A 13,990-nucleotide genomic window follows, 5' to 3' on the forward strand; every position below is an offset into this window, starting at 1 on the left:
GAATAAGGCAACTCCATAGTTTGGGTGAATTTATCCTGGAACATACAACTCTCTTCTATAACAGAGAAGAATGTGGGTAGAAATTCAGAACTGGAGGAGAAGCTCAGAGCTGAAGGGTGACTTTTGGGATTGACTTCAAGAAACCATGAAATGAGGGAGACTCCGAAGACATAATGAAAGTAAAAGCCATAGGGAACTATAAATTCTCTGAAAATACCAAAAGCACAGCATTTGTAAATTATCACATATTAATTATACAAAGCAATGAGTTTGTTATGACATTTCTATACATGTACAAAATGTATTTTGATTGTATTCTCCCCCCTTTATCATGGGAGAAATGGGAGAAAATATTTGCCAGCTATTCATCTGACAGAGGCTTAATATGCAGAATATATAAAGAACTCAAAAAATTAAACACCAAAAGAGCAAATAATCCAATGAATAAATAGGCAAATGAATTGAGCACTTTACAAATGAAGAAGTATATATGGTCAATAAATATGTGAAAAATTGTTCAAGATCTTTAGCCATAAAGGAAATGGAAATCAAAACTACATGGAGATTCCATCTCATCACAGCCAGATGATTATCATCAAGTAAACAACAACAAATGCTGGTGAGGATGCAGGGAGAAAAGGAGTCCTTACACCCTGTATGTAAATTAGTATAGCCACCATAGAAGTCAAAATGGAGTTTCCTTAAAAAATTAAAAATAGAACTACTATATGATTGATCCATTGACACCTCTTCTGGGGATATACCCAAAGGAATCAAAGTCGGCTTATGATAGAGATACCTGAACACGTATGTTTATTGTGGCTCTACTCACAATAGCCAAGCTATGGAATCAGCCTGTGAGCCCAGCAGATGAATGGATAAAGAAAACGTGGTATATATATACAATGGAGTTTTACTAAACCGAAAAGGAGAAGAAAATTATGTCATTTGTAGAAAATGGATAGTACTGGAGATCATAAGTGAAGTAAAACAGTTCTATAAAGGCAATTACAACATTTTCTCTCACATGTGAAATTTGGGGGGGAAGGGACATGAAATAAAAGGGAGACTATTATGGATGTAGAAGGGGAAAACAAGAAGGAGAGTGGGGGATAAGGAAGTACGATATTTTAAGCCAACTTTTGCTCATTGTGGTAGAGCAGATACTAAGAAGCATTGTGTTGTGTTCTTACAATATAAGACTTTTATGGCATACCATCTCTGTCTTACTCTAATTCTAATTGCCTAAACTTTCAGCCATGTTTTTCTTGTTGCTACAGATGTTTTTTTACTACTAGTGACTATAACTCTCCATGTTTATTCCTACCCCACCCCACACCACCCCACTCACAGACAGTTCTGAGATGACATTTACAAGGAATAATCTTATTTTTAATTGATTAATTAATTAATTAATTGTGCTGGAGATCAAACTCAGGGCCTTGTACATGGCAGGCAAGTGCTCTGCCACTCAGCTACATTGTCAGCAGCTGGTAATCTTTATCACCTTTTTTTTTAATTGTGTTATTGGTATTGCTGGATCAAATGGTAGATCAATGTTTAGCTTTTTAAGTAGCCTCCAAATTTTTTTCCAGAGTGGTTGTACTAGTTTACATTCCCACTAACAGTGTAAGAGGGTTCCTTTTTCCCCGCATCCTCTCCAACACCTGTTGTTTGTAGTATTGCTAATGATGGCTATTTTAACAGGGGTGAGGTGGACTCTTAGTGTGGTTTTAATTTGCATTTCCTTTATTACTAGAGATGGTGAGCATTTTTTCATGAGTTTTTTGGCCATTTGAATTTCTTCTTTTGAGAAAGTTCTGTTTAGTTCACTTGCCCATTTCTTTATTGGTTCATTAGTTTTGGGAGAATTTAGTTTTTTAAGTTCCCTATATATTCTGGTTATCAGTCCTTTGTCTGATGTATAGTTGGCAAATATTTTCTCCCACTCTGTGGGTGTTCTCTTCAGTTTAGAGACCATTTCTTTTGATGAACAGAAGCTTTTTAGTTTTATGAGGTCCCATTTATCTATGCTATCTCTTAGTTGCTGTGCTGCTGGGGTTTCGTTGAGAAAGTTCTTACCTATACCTACTAACTCCAGAGAATTTCCTACTCTTTCCTGTATCAACTTAAGAGTTTGGGGTCTGATATTAAGATCCTTGATCCATTTTGAGTTAATCTTGGTATAGGGTGATATACATGGATCTAGTTTCAGTTTTTTGCAGACTGCTACCCGGTTTTCCCAGCAGTTTTTGTTGAAGAGGCTGCTATTTCTCCATCGTATATTTTTAGCTCCTTTGTCAAAGACAAGTTGGTTATAGTTGTGTGGCTTCATATCTGGGTCCTCTATTCTGTTCCACTGGTCTTCATGTCTGTTTTTGTGCCAGTACCATGCTGTTTTTATTGTTATTGCTGTGTAATATAGTTTGAAGTCAGGTATTGTGACACCTCCTGCATTGTTCTTTTGACTGAGTATTGCCTTGGCTATTCGTGGCCTCTTGTGTTTCCATATAAATTTCATGGTAGATTTTTCAATCTCTTTAATGAATATCATTGGGATTTTGATGGGAATTGCATTAAATATGTAGATTACTTTAGGGAGTATTGACATTTTTACTATGTTGATTCTACCAATCCATGAGAATGGGAGATCTCTCCACTTTCTATAGTCTTCCTCAATCTCTTTCTTCAGAAGTGTATAGTTTTCCTTGTAGAGGTCTTTCACATCTTTTTTTTTTTTTTTTTTTTTCATTTTTCTTTTATTATTCATGTGTGCATACAAGGCTTGGTTCATTTCTCCCCCCTGCCCCCACCCCCTCCCTTACCACCCACTCCGCCCCCTCCCGCTCCCCCCCTCAATACCCAGCAGAAACTATTTTGCCCTTATCTCTAATTTTGTTGTAGAGAGAGTATAAGCAATAATAGGAAGGAACAAGGGGTTTTGCTGGTTGAGATAAGGATAGCTGTACAGGGCATTGACTCACATTGATTTCCTGTGTGTGGGTGTTACCTTCTAGGTTAATTCTTTTTGATCTAACCTTTTCTCTAGTTCCTGGTCCCCTTTTCCTATTGGCCTCAGTTGCTTTAAGGTATCTGCTTTAGTTTCTCTGCGTTAAGGGCAACAAATGCTAGCTAGTTTTTTAGGTGTCTTACCTATCCTCACCCCTCCCTTGTGTGCTCTCGCTTTTATCATGTGCTCATAGTCCAATCCCCTTGTTGTGTTTGCCCTTGATCTAATGTCCACATATGAGGGAGAACATACGATTTTTGGTCTTTTGAGCCAGGCTAACACATCTTTTGTTAGGTTTACACCTAGGTATTTGATTTTTTTGAGGCTATTGTAAACGGAATTGTTTTCATACATTCTTTTTCAGTTTGCTCATTGTTAGTGTATAGAAATGCTAATGATTTTTCTATGTTGATTTTATATCCTGCTACCTTGCTGTAGCTATTGATAATGTCTAGAAGCTTCTGAGTAGAGTTTTTTGGGTCTTTAAGGTATAGGATCATGTCATCTGCAAATAGGGATGTTTTGACAGTTTCTTTCTTTATCACCTTCTTATGACTACCATCTATGGCCCAGCATACCCCTCTAGGGCAGTGTTGCCTGTGAGAATGAGCATGGGGCTATGTGTTATTAGTCCTTGAGTCAGTGTTAAGTTTTTCTTTAGGTACTGTGGGGTAGGAAATGGATGTAGGGTGCCGGAGTCCCAAGGAAGTTTGAAGCATCCTTGAGTGCATGGCCAAAGCTGGCCTCTCCAAAAAGCAAGGGGCCAGGAGAAGATAACTGGACTCATTGGGTCACACTCAGAGTTCAGAGCAACCCACAGGGTCCCTTCCTGAGTCAATGTGGTGGCTTTACTAGGACCAGTATGGGGGACAGCATTTCCTCTATGCCAGTGGACTCAGCAGCTTCTAATTCAGCCAAGCCTTCAAAGTAAATTATCCCTGCCACATATGTTTGTGTTTTACTTAACAAAGGCATGGGATTTTTACCTGAAGTAATACAAGGACAGTTCTAGAAGACACCTGTGGACTGAGTTCTTTTTTCTTCCTGTTCTTCCACAGGCCCTGTGCTATTCTGCATTTCCAATTCCCATCGTTCAGCAAGGGGTCCTTGCAAAGCAGCAACCTCCCTTTCACTCAACAAAGAAATTTAGCAATCTCTGAGGGTGTATCACCTTGCCAGCAGAAACATGGAATAGTAATAGCACTGCGAGTCAACACTAATAGCTGACACCAAATTAAACTGCCAGACTCGGGGTGATGTAGCTCTGTCACCTCTTGACACCTGTGATGTGAGTGCTGGGGTTTCTGCAGGAAATTCATCAGCTGTACTTCATGACGCATCATCTTTACATATCTGTCCATCTACATTTGTCAGCAACAGGCCAGCCTCAAATGACTTCTGTGATTGGTATAGAGATTGCACTACCTCCAGACACAGTAAACAGGGTTTTAGCTCTTGGGCTCCTTCAGCTCTGCCTTCCCCACTGACAATGCCTGGTTCCAGGGCTGTCATTCTCCTTGTGTTTGGGGTAGTGATTGACACAGGCTGATTAAGAAGGTTGTCTTCCTCTTCCCTACTAAACAGTATCTCAGTTGTTTTTTTTTCTTTCTGAGATAGCTATTCTGTGGATGCACATTCTCTCTGGTGTATATTTCTTAGAATGTCATCTAAAATGTATATATTTGCTCATGGATGGCTAGGTTTACCATTGCACTGATGGGGAAAATTACGTTTAGTACAGGCTCATCTTGCTAATCAAACCTGTTTGCTTCCCAGTGAAAATGTCTTTGATTTTCTCTGTGCCTTCTAGGAAGATTATTTTAGTAGAGTAGTAGCTGCTGGTACACTAACATCAGGGGCTTGCTGATTTTAAGAATATTTCAAGCCAAAAATAGAACTATCATACAATCCAGCAATGCCACTTCTGGGCAGAGATCTGAAGGAATGTAAGTCAGGATACATTAAAGACACTTGCACACCCATGTTTATTGCAGCACTGTTAACACTATGGAAACAGTCAAGATGCCCTACAACTGATGAATGGGTGAAGAAAATATAGTACATTTACACAATCTACTATAGAAATAGTATACTTCAGAAAACTGAAATTATGTCATTTGTAGGAAAATGGATAGAACTGGAGATCATGATGTTAAGTGAAGTAAGCCAGGTTCAGAAGGACAAAGGTTGCATGTTTTCTCTCATATGTAGAAGTTAGACCTAAAAGATAAATGTATATACAAATACATGCATGATCATACAACATATTTATAATAGTGGGACTGTTTGAGGGGACAAGGGGGGTGGTGGGAGGGAACAGAGAATGTTACAGAGTGAGTAATATAAAAATGCATTACATCTGTGTGTGAAGATGGCACAATGAAACACACTGAAAGTTGTTGAATAATAGGGTGTGGGGGTAGAGAAAGAGTAATAGAGGGGGCTAGTCTGATTAAAGTACATATATGCATGTGAAACACCATAGTGAAACTCCTCCAACAGTTAATATACAGTTAAAAAATGAATTCAGGAATGTAAAATAGGTACTGTTAGGAGGAGGGCCTCAGTGGGAGGGGAAAGGGCGAATGTAGAGGGTGAAGGAAGATGACTATGGTCACGGTATTTTATGTACTCATATGAGAACAGAACAATGAAACCAGTTGAAATTGTTTTAAGAATGGGGGAGGGAATGAAGGAGAAAGATGCAGGGGATGAGTCTAATCAAGAAACATTGCAAATTTGGAGGCTACTTAAAAAGCTAGACATTGATCTACCATTTGATCCAGCAATACCACTCTTGGGGATATACCCAAAAGACTGTGACACAGGTTACTCCAGAGGCACCTGCACACCCATGTTTATTGCGGCACTATTCACAATAGCCAAGTTATGGAAACAGCCAAGATGCCCCACCACTGATGAATGGATTAAGAAACTGTGGTATCTATACACAATGGAATTCTATGCAGCCATGAAGAACAAAATGTTATCATTCGCTGGTAAATGGATGGAATTAGAGAACATCATTCTGAGTGAGGTTAGCCTGGCCCAAAAGACCAAATATCGTATGTTCTCCCTCATATGTGGACATTAGATCAAGGGCAAACACAACAAGGGGATTGGACTTTGAGCACATGATAAAAGCGAGAGCACACAAGGAAAGGGTGAGGATAGGCAAGACACCTAAAAATCTAGCTAGCATTTGTTGCCCTTAACGCAGAGAAACTAAAGCAGATACCTTAAAAGCAACTGAGGCCAATAGGAAAAGGGGACCAGGAACTAGGGAAAATGTTAGATCAAAAAGAATTAACCTAGAAGGTAACACACACACACAGGAAATCAATGTGTGTCAATGCCCTGTATAGCTATCCTTATCTCAACCAGCAAAAACCCTTGTTCTTTCCTATTATTGCTTATATTCTCTCTACAACAAAATTAGAAATAAGGGCAAAATAGTTTCTGCTGGGTATTGAGGGGGTAGGGGGGAGAAGGAGGGGGCGGAGTGGGTGGTAAGGGAGGGGGTGGGGCAGGGGGGAGAAATGACCCAAGCTTTGTATGCACATATGAATAATAAAATTAAAAAAAAAAAGAAACATTGCAAGCAAATGTTAAAACGTCGCAATGAAAACCCCCTGTACAATAAATATATGCTAATAAAAATGTTTTAAAAATGATATTTTCAGACCTTTAAAATTCTCTCTGGTCACTTCAGATATTTATTTAACACATTTATCAACATGTTCAAGCTCGTGCATGCACTTATATAAGCTAAACAGCTTCCCAGGAATGCAAATATGTTTATATGCCTTCTTAATGCAATTCCAGAAAGTATAGTCCCAAATACATAACTAGTGATGGAGGACATGGTAGTCTCTAGCTTTTGGTACTACATTACAAGGTCTATTTTAATTTTTAAAGGGGTTCATTACAAAGATATCACATTCCATGTGCATTTCTATAGAATAAAGGCTATACATATTCCTAAACTATGTGTTGTTTATTTTTGTTTTTGTTTTTAAGGAGACGAAGCTTTCATCTGTTAGGATAGTTCTTTCCTGTAGGTCATTCCCAGGCTACAGGCTATGGGCAGTGCTGCCCTGCAGGGTGTTAGCATTTGGCAACTGATCTTACTTGGGGCATCTGTAAGTGTGAAGTCAGGAGAAGCAGTTTGGACTCATTGGGTGACACCCAGAGATTAGAGAAACCCACAAGCCTATTCTTCCTGAGAGAATGTGGTTACCAGGATAATGCAGTCACACAGTCACTTTCTGAGTCTCTGGTGGGATTTATGTAGTATGTTTAAAGATAATCCTGGGAGGACATCAGTGGTGGCTGTGGTTAGTCCTTCTTGAGGGTGGTAGGGGTATAAGGGTGTGTAGCAGGGGATAGGCCCAAGGCTCTAACTGGAGGTGGCAATCAGTCCTAGAATGGACTCTGTAAGGCAGGAGAAATGCTTTTCAAATATCTTGAAATAGTCTGAATTTATAGCTTTTTAAATTGTCTTTCTCTTTTTGGTGCTGGTGATCAAACCCAAGGCCTTGTACATGTTAGTCAAGTGCTCTACCACTGAACTGTATCCCCAGCCTGAATTTAGGTTTAAGATAATCTGGGAGTGGGTGGACGGAGTTGGTGGAGGTAAGTATAGATAAAAAAAAGATTCCTAGGAGTTGATAGTTGACAGTGGTGAAGCTTGGTAACAGGTACATGGAGTTCAACAAAATATTCTCTGATTTTGTATATGCTTGAAAATTTCCATAATACAGTAAAATGATCTTAAATTTCTTGAAATGTTCATTTATGACTCTGTGAATTGAAATGATTAGATTTGACTATTGCTAATGATCTTACATTGTTTAATAGACAAATTCACAAGTATTTTTCATGTTAACCTCAGATGACCTCAAATAGTATTTTGTGTGAGCCTTTCCTCCCTCCTTTTCCCTGTCCTCCCTCCCTCCTTCCTCCCTCCCTCCCTCCCTCCCTCCCTCCCTTCCATCCTTGCTTCCTTCCTATTCATTATGTAGCCTAGGCTGACCTTAAACTCAAGATCTCCTGCCTCAGCTCCTGAGTGCTGGGATTATAGATGTGTACCACCACACCCTGCTGCTTGGCTGTTTTCTTTTTTTTTATTCGTGGTACTGGTCTTTGAACTCAGGACTTCATGCTTGCTAGGCACGTCTCTACAACTTGATTGGCTGTTTTCTTAGTACTTTTTGCACCTCTTTTGTTTCACAAAACCATTGGTTTTAGTGTCAGACTGTAAGGATGACCTTAGGTCAGCTCCACACTCCCTCAGGAAGCCTGACATTTGAAATACTTACCTAGGGTATTGTTTAGTCTTTCAAGAAAATAAGACCAGCTCCCTTCACCCTGGAACTCTCCTGACAATTGTGGCTGTGGAGAAAGAGATTGTAGGGAAGGGGAGTGGTATGCATACCAGTGAAGCACCATGTATTGAATGTTTGTGCTTATATCATTGTGCTTGGGTTTTATTCCCATTCTTCACATTGCTGTCCTCACTCAGAATGCATGATACGCATTAGCTTTAATAAAGATCTTCTGCACATCCAGGCAGATGACACCATGCAAAGGTTTATGGCATACCAGGAAGATTAAATATCTAACACTGTTCAAATTCCAACAGGGCTTTATGAATGAGTGAGTATTAGGAGAACATGCTTAGGACAGATGCACAGAATACAATCTTTGATAGATTAATACCCAAGACTCCAGTCCACGATGTTAAAAAAGCAGGAACAAATTCCTGCATACCCAGAACCATTGTGGTGAGGTCAAGACCCAGTGAGCAGAATGGTGAAAGATAATGCTTTAATCTAACTTATAACTCATATCTAAGACACATTTGAAAAGAGAGTGTTTAATGAAGACAATTTTGTAAAATGGTAAACATCTCAGTGGAGATGGCTCTGCTTAAATATATATCTGAGACACGCATAGAACACGCACACGGCTAGCATAAGTCACAGGGAAAAGGAATTGAGACTAGTCACTCAAAGCTATGCTTCAGAGGCTGTGACTTGAAGTGGCTGTGATAAACACTTAGCTCACTCAACTGGGGATTATAATGGGAGTGCTGACAACCCTCACTAATTAGGATGCTCTCAGGCAGCTCTGGGATGGCTGTGGGGAGCTGCTTGCTGTCAGCAAACAGGGTTATATTTGGGGGTCATTGCATTGGGCACCTCTCTGCACCACAGAGACTTCACTAGTATCGCTTCTAGCTTCATCTTGCTTCCAGCAATTCCTCCAACACCCCAAGGATCTCAGTGCCCTTCTGCAGGAGACACAAAAGACTCTGAGCTTACCGCAGTCTCCTCTGAGGGTGGGGAGAGGGTGAAAGATGACACTTGCAAAGGCGCAAACTAATTATAACCCTATTTAGTTCCTGTGGGTGAATGTCTCTGTCCGTCCCCTTTCCCACATTTCATCCCTGTTTGGTGAGAAAGGAAGGATTATTTCTGGAAACCAGCTTTTCCCCCTCCTGCTCCCCTCAGCCACCAAACACAAACTCTTTATCTTGTGGCAATTAACAATCTCAACTTTAGAAGTACATTTTATGGTACTCTTGGTCAGGTAAATTCTAAATTAGCTCAGTTAAAATGGGTCATAAGACACGACACTGCCTCTCCTATTAGCTGCTGGACCTCTGCCAATGTACCGCACTATTTCGGGAGCTGGGCTGGTGGCAACAGGAATCATGACCCAGAGAGTGCATGAAGGAGGACATGCAGGAAGGGTGGCGTTCTTTCCTTCTGGCTTCACTCTCAGGTTCTGGGGTGGATTAGAGAGGATTGGTTGTGGGGAGCAGAGGTTATGGGATGTCAGGGACCTGAGGTCACTGTTTGCTGCCACTCAGCATTGCTGGGGAATCTGCTGTCAGATTTTCCCCTGGGACTCCCAATGGCTAGAGGAAGATGGGATTGCTTTTCAAACACCCCCAATAGGTGTTGGACCTCCCAAGCCAACAATATAGGCTAAGAATGAGAAGAAGGGGGCTGGGGGCTCCAGGTTCCTCTTGGAAGGAAATATCTTGATGCTCTTGGACAAGTCGTTTTTCCATCTCTTGTCCTGTTTCCTTGCCCGCGAATTGAAGAGTTTGGGCAACATGGTCCCCGAGGTCCTGTGCATCTCAAACACCTGTGACTATGGAATTTTCTACAAATCAATAGTGTAGTTCTGGGATGTTGGCGTCTCTCAGGGAACACCCAGGGGCTCTGTTAAAGGTAGGGTTGCTTCTGGTTTTGAGACTACATCTTCTTAAGAGGCGTTGAGCTTCCCAGGCAGGTTCTCTACCAGCTGAGCCATGCCCCTACCCTTTTTGCTTTAGTTATTTTTGGGATAGGGTCTTGAGTTTTTGCCCTTGGATGTCACTGTGATTCCATTACTTACAGCCACCCACTTAACAGGTGTGTGCCACCATGCCCAGCTTGTTGGTTGAAATGGAATTCTTGCTGGGACTGCCCTTTGATCTCAAGTACCGGAGATTACAGGTGTGAGTCGCCATGCCCAGTCCTTAAGATTTTTTTTAAACTGGCTGCTTTTCATATTCTGGGCTCTGAGGGAGCAAGGAATTCAGTGCAAAATAACACATGGAACTCTGAAGGCAAACTTCAAAAGGATATGTAAACATTTTTCCTTAGGACCTACCAGGTACTAAAGCAGTTTACCAAGAGCTTGCATGTGTGTTTTATGGAGATGGTGCAGGGAATAGGTCACTGCAAGACTCTGGATGCTGGATATAGAGCACGATCCTCTCCCTGCCCTTAGGTACCTTGCAGTCTAAGGGAGAATAATTTGGAGTTAAACAATTCAAGGGAGTGAGAAGAAATGTAGAGGAAGTGCTGAGTTTCTAATTATAGAAGTATCTGGGAGAAAAATCTGAAAAAAATTTCATAACTTATTTATTATTGTTGTGCTGGGGGTACATTATGACATTTGCAAAAGTTCTTACAATAGAGTCAGATGCTGGTGGCTCACGCCTGTAATCCTAGCTACGCAGGAGGCAGAGATCAGGAGGATTGCAGTTCGAAGCCAGCCCGGGCAAGTAGTTCTCAAGACCCTAAAGGGCTGGTGGAGTGGCTGGAGGTGTAGGCCCTGAGTTCAAATCTCAGTACTACAAAAAAAACTTGTTACATTATATCAGAGTTGAATTCATCCCCTCCCCATTCCTGGAGTAGTTTCAACATATCTCATTTGAATGAGAGAGTAGAGAGGCGGTTTTTCTTTTTTTCCTTTTATTTTATTGTTTTTACATTTACTCACATGTGTATACAGTGGGCTTCAGGGCCCACTTTTCTCCCTCTTTTTCTCCCATTTTGTTGAAGAGAAAACATAAGAGATAATAAGAAAGACATAGCGTTTTTGCTAGTTTGGGATAAAGATAACTATATAGAGAGATTACTAGCGCTGCTTCTATGCACATGTATATTGTAACCCACATTGGTTCATCTCTACCAGATTTCTTCACTACTTGCTGGTCCCCATTCCATAATGGCCTCTGCAAGTTTAAGATTATAGTTTAAGATTACTCCCTGTTGAGGAGCAAATAAACCACATCCAAGTTTTTGGTTTCCTTCCCTTTTCCTATTCCTCCCGTGCATGGTCTCCCCTTAGTGTGTGACCCATGTCCAATAATATCACTGCATTTGTTTTGGGTCATACTCCACATATGAGGGAGAACATGTGATTTTTGGCCTTCTGAGCCTGGCTAACCTCACTCAGGGTGATGTTCTCTAATTCCATCCATTTACTTGCGAATGACAAGATTTCATTCTTCTTCATGGCTGAGTAAAATTCCATTGTGTATAAATACTACATTTTCTTGATCCATTCATCAGTAGTGGGGCATCTTGACTGTTTCCATAACTTGGCTATTGTGAATAGCGCTGCAATAAACATGGATAAGCAGGTGCCTTTGTAATAAGCTGTGTTGCATTCCTTTGGGTTTATCCCCAGGAGTGGGATTGCTGGATCATATGGCAGATCTATGTTTAGTTTTTTAAGAAGCCTCCATATTGTTTTCCATAGTGGCTGTATTAGTTTACATTCCTACCAGCAGTGTATGAGGGTTCCTTTTCCCCGGATCCTTACCAACATTTGTTGATATTGGTGTTCTTGATCATGGCTATTCTAACAGGGGTGAGGTGGAATCTTAGTGTGGTTTTGATTTGCATTTGCGAAGCAGTTTTTAAAAGCCTGGTGATGTTAGGATCCTACCTAGATCTGGGATGAGGGGCACTTGGTGGCTCTTGACTTTGGGTATCACTTAGGATACCCAAGATTAACTTACTTTGGTTATAATTTATTGAGCAAGGGGGTCTGAGAAGTGTAATTTTTTTTTTTTGTGAGACTGGGGTTTGAATTCAGGGTTTCACACTTACCAAGTAGGTGCTCTTACCACTTGAGCCATGCCTTTAGTTCATTTTGTTCTCTTTATTTTGGAGATGGGATCTTGAGAACTATTTGTCTGGATTGGCCTTGAACCTTGATCCTCCTGAGCTCAGCCTTCCAAGTAGCTAAGATTACAGCCATGAGTCAATGGTGCCTGGTAAGAAGTGTAATTTTAAGCCTCCCAGAATGTGACACATGGCTGGGGAGCTGGAGGATGATCGTAGGAAAGGGGATGAAAGAAGGCTTCAAGTGTTAAAGAGTTTGAATCAGATCCACAGGACAATGGGAATTCATTTTAGACACTAAAGTGGGCTGGCGTGCTCATTGTATGAGAGAAATCTGTGGCAGCTGTCAGCAGGTGTGCAGCTGGTACCCCATCAGAGCTTAATAAAATAACAGCTCAGATCACATCACAGAAGATGAGATATTAAAAACCAGTAAACTTGAAGAAAATTTGACGATTAGAGAACAATCTCATCCACATTGAAATATACACAATATTTATTTGAGAATAATTATGGCTCGCAACTGTAATCTCAGCCACATAGGAGGCTGAGATCAGGAGGATCATGACTCCAGGCCAACCCTGGTAAAAAAGTTCATGAGACCCCATCTCAACAGAAAAAGTAGGGTGTGAGGTACTCGCCTGTCATTCCAGGGATGGTGGAACTCTTAAAATAGGAGGATTGTGGTCCAGGCCAGCCTGGGCAAAAAATGAGATCCTATCTCCAAAAAAAAAAACCATAGCAGAAAGGGCTGGAGGCATGGCTCGAGTGCAAAACCTGAGTTCAAACTCCAGTACTGCCAAAATGGATACAAAAGATACAGAAATGGCTAGTTAAATTAAAAAGAACAATGGCTACCATTTATTGAGTTTTTATTATATGCCAGACATGTTTTATTACCCTTACATATTATCTCATTTAATTCTCATACCAACCCTATGAGGCAGGTAACGTGACCCTGTTTTACAGATGAAGAAACTCAGTGAGAGAGACTCCGCAACTTGCCCAACATAGAAACAGTTAAGGATCGTGGAAGATGGAACTTACAAAAGGGAAGGTCTTCCCTGGAAGCCTAGGTTAGTCTGGTTTCAAGTCTTAACATTTTCCAAGGATTTTAAAGAAAAATATGAATTTTGAAGTATTTTAAGGTAGATGAGTAAACTAGTTAAGGTAAGAGGTTAATGTAATTCTGCTGAGACCTAGTGGGGACCCCTCCCCTGAATTTCTGAAAACCATCAATAGAAGTGTAATTATATGCTATTTAGCACAAATATCAGAGGATGTCCTTCAGCAGGAGGGTTCAACCGCTGGAGGAAGGGTATAGCCATTTTCACAAAGGAAGGAAGGAGTACAGGTGGACTTTCTCTTGCTTTTTTTTTGTAGTTCAGGGATTTGAACTCAGGGCCTCACATGTGCTAGGTAGGCACTCTACCATTTAAGTCATACCCCCAGCCCTTTTTGGTTTAGTTATTTTTCAGATAGGATCTTGTGCTTTTTTGCTAGGGCTGGTCTCATATTGTGATCCTCCTGCTTATGCCTCCTGTGTACCTGACACTATAGGAGA

The 13,990-nt window shown here is 40.8% G+C and overlaps 1 long non-coding RNA gene across 2 annotated transcripts in view; it reads left to right on the forward strand.

The window, feature by feature from the left end:
* LOC141420819 (uncharacterized) overlaps positions 1 to 13,990 on the forward strand; it is a 61,701-nt gene that overhangs the window by 44,899 nt on the left and 2,812 nt on the right. For both annotated transcript variants that reach the window (XR_012445481.1, XR_012445482.1), the window contains exon 4: positions 13,396 to 13,502. This is a non-coding gene — a long non-coding RNA (uncharacterized lncRNA). The remainder of the gene's footprint in view (positions 1 to 13,395; positions 13,503 to 13,990) is intronic.

This window comes from Castor canadensis, chromosome 2 (genome assembly GCF_047511655.1).
Source record: "Castor canadensis chromosome 2, mCasCan1.hap1v2, whole genome shotgun sequence".
NCBI lineage: Eukaryota > Metazoa > Chordata > Mammalia > Rodentia > Castoridae > Castor > Castor canadensis.